The 6,879-nt window shown below is 41.0% G+C and overlaps 1 long non-coding RNA gene across 1 annotated transcript; it reads right to left on the bottom strand.

Annotated features, from left to right (window-relative positions):
* Positions 1–5,106: 5,106 nt before the first annotated feature.
* On the bottom strand, positions 5,107–5,902 carry LOC145418088 (uncharacterized). The gene is made up of 2 exons (XR_013900634.1): positions 5,804–5,902; positions 5,107–5,291 (listed from the first exon to the last, which is right to left on the bottom strand). It is a non-coding gene; the product is annotated as an uncharacterized LOC145418088 (long non-coding RNA).
* Positions 5,903–6,879: the final 977 nt, after the last annotated feature.

Here is a 6,879-nt window from a genome sequence, read left to right as displayed (position 1 = left end):
TCTTGTTTCTGTAAAGTCTTTGAGAGTATGTTTATCTAGAAGATTTAGAATCATTGTCCTCTCATGAACTTTTTTTCTGTTAGCGATGCTCCTCTGGTGATGTACACCCGAAAGCACTAATTTCTCCCCCCATGCAGCCAGAGTCGCGGCCAGTGAGCGACTAGGCGTACGAACACCCCACACCCACCTCCCCTTTCCCAACCCCAGTGTAAATGTTGTTGGGTAGACGTGGAACAGCCAAAGCTGGTGATATTACAGTGTGTCATGATTGTTTTTATAGACAATCAGAACCAGCAGGGGTAAGCATATAAAGGTACTTAATGTTTATTACTGTGCTGTTATCCATAACATAGAGGAAAGGCGCGAAAATGAAAGAAGACCTACAGTGTGCCATGTGTTATTGTCTATAATAGTTATGTCCTTTTTTATAATGTTACAAATAAGTATAGTGTTGTGAACAGCATCTGTTGAAATATATGATGTCTTTTCTCATACATTCTCACTCCCGCCACCACCACCCATCTCTCTCGATTCCTGTCTCCACCAAACACCTCTCTTATCCTCTCGTCCACCAGTCACACCCATTATTAACCAACGTAAACAAAGATAGTGATGAAATGATCCGTCAGGTATTGATCATATTATTACTATAATACACCTCTGTATTAAGCACAAACAAATCAATAACATACAATGCTTCGGTATACCTGCCGACTATTTCATCTTGTTGTAAGCTGTTACGTGACATACTCACCGCAAGTTGGACCTTGTGATACAAGGACATACGGTTGTTTTACTTTAACACAGGTTGTGTGTGGTTTTGGACGCCCATGAATTCATATTAACTTGGCAATTTAAGCCTTACATTATAAACACTTAAGATTTATGTTCCTGTCATTAATGGATGGACGAAACGAATCAGGGATCGGTTCTGACGAAGCACAAACTCTCTGCTTTTACGAAAATATTCCGACCTCCTGTGACAACAGTGACACAATGTCATTATGTAGACGACTGACCACATTCAGTCGTATACATTGTGACATTTTGTCACTGTTGTGACAAGAGGTCGAAATATTTTCGTTGAAGTAGAGAGTTTGTGGTTCGTCAGAACCGATCCCTGATTCGTTTGGTTAATACGGTAGTGACCGGAATATAAACCTTACATGTTTATAATGTGAGGCTTAAATCGTCACGTTAATATGAATTGATGGACGTCCAAAAACACCCATAACCTGTGTTAGCAATAAACAGCAGTATGTCCCTGTAACAAGGTCAAACTTGCAGTGCATATGTCACGTAACAGCTTACAAGATGAAATAGTTGGCAGGTTTATCGAAGTATTGTATGTTACTGATTTGTTGGTGCTTAATACTGAGGTGTATGCTAATATTAATATGATCAATACCTGACGGATCATTTCATCAATATCTTTATGCTGGTTAACTAAGCGTGGGAGTGGGGGACAGGAGGATAAGAGAGGTGTTTGGTTGATATAAACCCAGAGAGAAGGGTGGTGGTGGTGGTGGTGGTGGGAATGAGAATGTGTGAGAAAAGACATCATATCTTTCAACAGATGCTGTTCATTATACTATACTTATTTGTAACATTATAATATAGGACGTAACTATTACAGACAATAACACATAATACAATGTAGGTCTTCTTTCATTTTCGTTCCTTTTTCATATGTTGTGGATAACAGCACAGTAATACACATTAAATACCTTTATATACTTACCCCTACTGGTTCTGATTCTCTATAAAAACAATCATGACATTTGTAAGATCACCAGCTTTGGCCGTTCCACATTTGTCCAACAACATTTGCCACTGGGGTTGGGAGGGGATGTGGGTGTGGGGTGTTCAAACGCCTGGTCTCTCACTGGCCGCGACTCCGGCTACAAGGGGGGGAGAAATTAGTGCTTCCGAGTGTACACCTTGCCTAACGATTTTTGACCATCCTCCTTTTGGGACTGTGGCGAAACATTTGCCAATGCACCTGTCATAGCTGCAAAAATTCTTAATTTCCAAAGTGCGTTTTCATGGTGTCTTGACTGTCTGTGCCTTCATCTCAACTTCCTTTGTGGTCGCTCTGTGGTTGCTATTGTAGACTGCCTTTATTCGTCTTCTAAAAGTATCGATAGTGGTGTTCCTCAGTCTCTGTTCTGTCACCAACTCTTTTCCTTCTATTCATCAGTGATTTTCTGAACTGCACTTTTATCCCCATCCACTCTCACTCAGAGGATTCCACCTTTCACATTACTAAATGCTTGTTTCGGTGTCCGTTACTTCAGTTCTTTAAGCAATTATGTGATGTAGCTGTGGCTGACTAATTTCTGATGACTATGATTTCTGATTGGTATATATATATATATATATATATATATATATATATATATATATATATATATATATATATATATATATATATATATATATATATGTGTGTGTGTGTGTGTGTGTGTGTGTGTGTGTGTGTGTGTGTGTGTAAAGATTTGAGTTGGTGCTTCGTATGTCCAGTTCAGGCACTTAGTATGTCAGGGGAACATTTTTATCTGATCCGTAGTAAAGAAACTTCCCAGTATGGTTGCACTTGATTAGTATAGTTCCTTTGTTGACTGGAATGCACAGGCTTCAGCACCAAGACAAAGCAGTGTTCCCTTGAAGAACTACCATCGAGGATTTTGTTGAAAAGCACATTGGGGGAGTGGTGGCCAGAATCAACGTTCAAGTAAAATGGAGAAATAGAAGAAGGGAAGGACCGGGGGAAGGAGTAGATGTAAGGAGAGTGGAAAGCCTACAAGAGGATGAGAAAATAGCAGAATATGAGACACAAGTGGTGGACCGGTTGGGTCAATATGATTTGAAGCAGATGAGAGACGTTGAAGTTGTGTGCAAGATATTCGCAGAGGAAATATGTGCAGCATATGAGGTGGTGTGTGGGATGAAGAGAAGACGAAAGGGGGTGCAAGGAACAGCATGGTGGAATGATGAGGTGAAAGAGGCTGTGACACAAAAGAAAAAAGCATATAATGAATGGTTGAGAATTAGGTGCGTGGAAGAAGTTGAGAGAAGGAAGAGAGAGTTATATGTAGAAAGGAAGAATGAAGTGAAAAGATTAGTAAGAGAAATAAATGAGCGGATGAGGACTTTGGAAGGAATGTGAGTGTAAAGTCGAGGGAATATAAGAAAATGTTCTAGAATGAGGTAAAGAAAGTTAGACAGGGAGACAATGAAGTTAGTAGGGGTGCGAGAGATTAAAATGATAAATTACTAGTGGAGAAGGGCGAAAAAGTGAGCAGATGGAGAGATCACTTTACTGAATAAAAAATAGAGAATGAAAGCAATGAGAGTATAAGTGGCTGGGGAATGGCTGGGAGAAGGAGGGAGGTGAGAAGACAAGAAGGAATCAGCAGGATGGAAGTTGTGGAAGCACTGAAGAAAGTCAAAATGGGGAAAGCCCCAGGAATTTATGGAGTGTGTGATGAAATGCTGAAGCATGGGGGAGAGATAGTAGTAGAATGGACGTGGAAGATGTGCAGATTGGCACTGGAGGAAGGTAAAGTCCCAGATTAGTGGAAGTCAGGTATATTATTCCCTTGTACAAAGGGAAAGGGGAAAAAGAAGTGTGTGGTAATCCTAGGGGCATTTGTCTTCTTAGTGTAATAGGAAAAGTATACGGTAGGATACTTTTTGACAGAGTTAGGGAAATAACAGAAGAATTAGATGGAGAAGAACAGGTAGGCTTTAGGAAGGGAATAGGTTGTGTAGGCTAGATATTCAGTCTTAGATCTTTAGTGGAAAAGTGTCTAGAGAATGGAAAGAAATTGTGGCCTTCATGAATTTGAAGAAAGAATATGACACGGTGGATAGACAAGGATTGTGGAAAGTATTAAGAATATATGGAGTAGATGGGATGTTGTTGAATGCTGTGAAGAGTTTGTATGAGGGTGCTAAGGATGCAGTGCGTGTGAATAGTGAATTGAGTGAGTGTTTCTCTTTGAAGGTTGGGTTGAAACAGGGATGTATCATGTCTCCATTGTTGATCGATCTGTATATGAATGGGGTTTTAAAAGAGATACAAGGTAGGGCAGTGGATGTTGAAGTGGCCCTAATGAAAGAGGGCAATTTTTGGCTATTCCCTGTACTGTTGTTTGCTGATAATAATATGTTGTTAAGTTAAGACGAAGAGGAGCTGCAAGGCTTGGTGGATGAGTTTGGGAGAATATCTGAGAAAAGAAATTTAAAGATGAATGTAGGGAAGAGTAAAGTTATTGTCTTCGAGAGATATGAAGACAGTGAATGTACAGTAAGGTTGGATGAGGAGGAAATGGAAAATGTGAGTACGTTTAAGTACTTGGGTACTGTAATTAGTAAGGATGGAAGTCTGGAGGTTGACGTGCATGAAAGGGTACAACAAGGAAGAAAGGTTGCTGGTTCCTTGAAGGCAGTGATAAGAAACAGGGAAGTGAACATGGATGTGAAAAAGTTAATACACGACAGTATTGTGATACCAAGTCTGACGTATGGAAGCGAAGCTTGGACGTTGTTGGAGCGACACAGGTCAAGAGTGAGAGCAGTGGAAATAAGTTATTTAAGAGGAGCCTGTGAAGTCACATGGAGAGACAGACTGACAAATGAGTACGTGAAGGAGCGTTGTGGTGTGTCTGTGGATGTGATAGGAAGCATTAGGAGAAACACACTGAGGTGGTTTGGCCATGTGGAGAGGATGGAGAGTGAGAGACTGACGAGGAGAGTGTATGTGAGTGAGGTGGAGGGGGACAGATGGAGAGGAAGGCCAAGGATGAGATGGAGGGATGGAGTGGAGAGGTATATGAGAGAGGGGGGTTTAAGGGAGGAGCAGGGCAGTGAAATTGCAAGTGACTGGGTGACGTGGAGGCGATTTGTTTGTGGCCACCCCGCATAAGGGATTAAGGCGTCTGGCAATAGATGGATAGATAGATATAGATTACCGTTCCTCAGAGTTCAGGTGGTAATGAATTTAGGTGATTCTTTTTGTCACTAAAATTACCATTATTCAGAACTGAGTACAAAATAATTATGATCTGTGTATTAGTCAGGTAAAAAAAAAAAAAAATGTAAGATGCTGCTTTGGATTTATTCACACACACACTCGTGGCCGCGCGCACACACAGACACGCACATGCACACAGAATGGAGATTGGTCCTGGTTCCGGTTCACGTGGGTTCAGGTCGGTTCAGCGGGTTCCATGTTATCCAAGAATTCCAAGAACTCCACCAAGCAAGCATGTGATGAATTAGAGGAGCTGTGGGGAAGAAAGAGAGAGAGAGAGAGAGAGAGAGAGAGAGAGAGAGAGAGAGATAGTTATAGGGGTTATCGAACTTTTTTTCAGGATAGAGAGGTAAGTTATAGGGCTTACAGATCTTTTTCAGGAGAGAGAGAGAGAGAGAGAGAGAGAGAGAGAGAGAGAGAGAGAGAGAGAGAGAGAGAGGTTATTGGGGTTTGTGGATCTTTTTCAGGATAGAGAGAGAGAAGTTACAGGCGTTTTGCATGTTTTTTTTTTCCTTCATGTTAGAGATAAGTTATAGAGGTTATGGATTTTTTTTTTTTTTTAGTTTAGAACAACCACGATGTAACACCTAAAGTAAAATGTCCACAAAAGAGTGATAGTGATCGTGAAAGTAAGCATCGTATCTTAATACATATTTTTTTTACTATAAAATAAAAAGTATCACATAATAACTCTCTCTCTCTCTCTCTCTCTCTCTCTCTCTTTCTCCCCCCATAAATTTTTCTATATCTATCTTTCGTACTCACAAAGCCAAGCTTCGACAGCAGACACAGGAGGACCGCCACGAGGCTTTCAAGGCCAAGGATTTCTAGCAAGATATCCACGATCACCTCAGGTGGTGTGCCGACAGTGGTAGAGGAAGGGGAGAGGATCTGCCTGATGTTTGAAGGGACGCAGGGCAGAGCAGGACAGGGCAGGGTAATGAAAAAGAATGCAGGACAAGGTAATGAAGAGGAGTGCAGGGCGGGGTAATGTAGAGGAAGGCAGGGAAAGGCAGCATAATTTAGAGGATGACAGGGCAAGGCAAGGCAAGGCAGATGAGCAGGTGTGGGGGAATGTTGGAGGAGTGTGTGACTGAGAGGGAATAAATCTTTCTCACTCTAGTTCTTTAAGAATCAGTGTAATATCTTCGTCATCGACATCGTTATTGTCTTATCAATATCTGAATTCTACATCTCATAAATAAAAACAAATTAGCCAGATTTAAAAAAATTACCACACAACAAATAAAAACAAATTTGCCTGAAGATTAAACAGATTCGCCACACTGAACTACTTGATGAATCCAGTTTGCCAGAATGAGCTGAAAATTATTCATAATAAAGGGAAGAAGTTTATCGAATACAAGAAAAGCCGAGGTGATGACGTCTAACAAACAGATGGATTAGAAGGCTATGTAAGGTTGATCGCGAAAGAACAGGAGGAAATATAGTATTTTAGGAATATAAAAGTGACCAAAACACCAGATAGATCTAAGGAACCTGAAGTAAGTCGTAGGACTGGAGAAGAGGCATACTAGGGCACTGTGAAGCACGGGGAAGAAGAGGTCAGGGTAGGAAAGCAAAGTGACCCTGACGGTCCTGTATTGATACACTCATCGATCTTTGAATAATAGGGACCGAAAAGGGTGGAAATGCTGGTGATGAAGTGCTCCAGATCTGTATGTGGAGTTAGTTGACTTAGCAGAGTGAATGAGGACATTGAAAGAGTTTGAAAGATCAGGGACGAGTTAAAGTAGATGTAGTGCAAAGGAATGGGCAGATCAGGCTATGTTATGATATAGCTAATAGAGAGAAAGTGTGGTGGGAGATAGATGACAGTA

Source organism: Coenobita brevimanus, chromosome 112, assembly GCF_032717465.1.
Source record: "Coenobita brevimanus isolate Jiangsu-jjx chromosome 112, ASM3271746v2, whole genome shotgun sequence".
In the NCBI taxonomy this organism is placed as follows: domain Eukaryota; kingdom Metazoa; phylum Arthropoda; class Malacostraca; order Decapoda; family Coenobitidae; genus Coenobita; species Coenobita brevimanus.
Note: the sequence above shows the minus strand (reverse complement) of the source record. Positions and strands in the feature narration are given on the sequence as shown.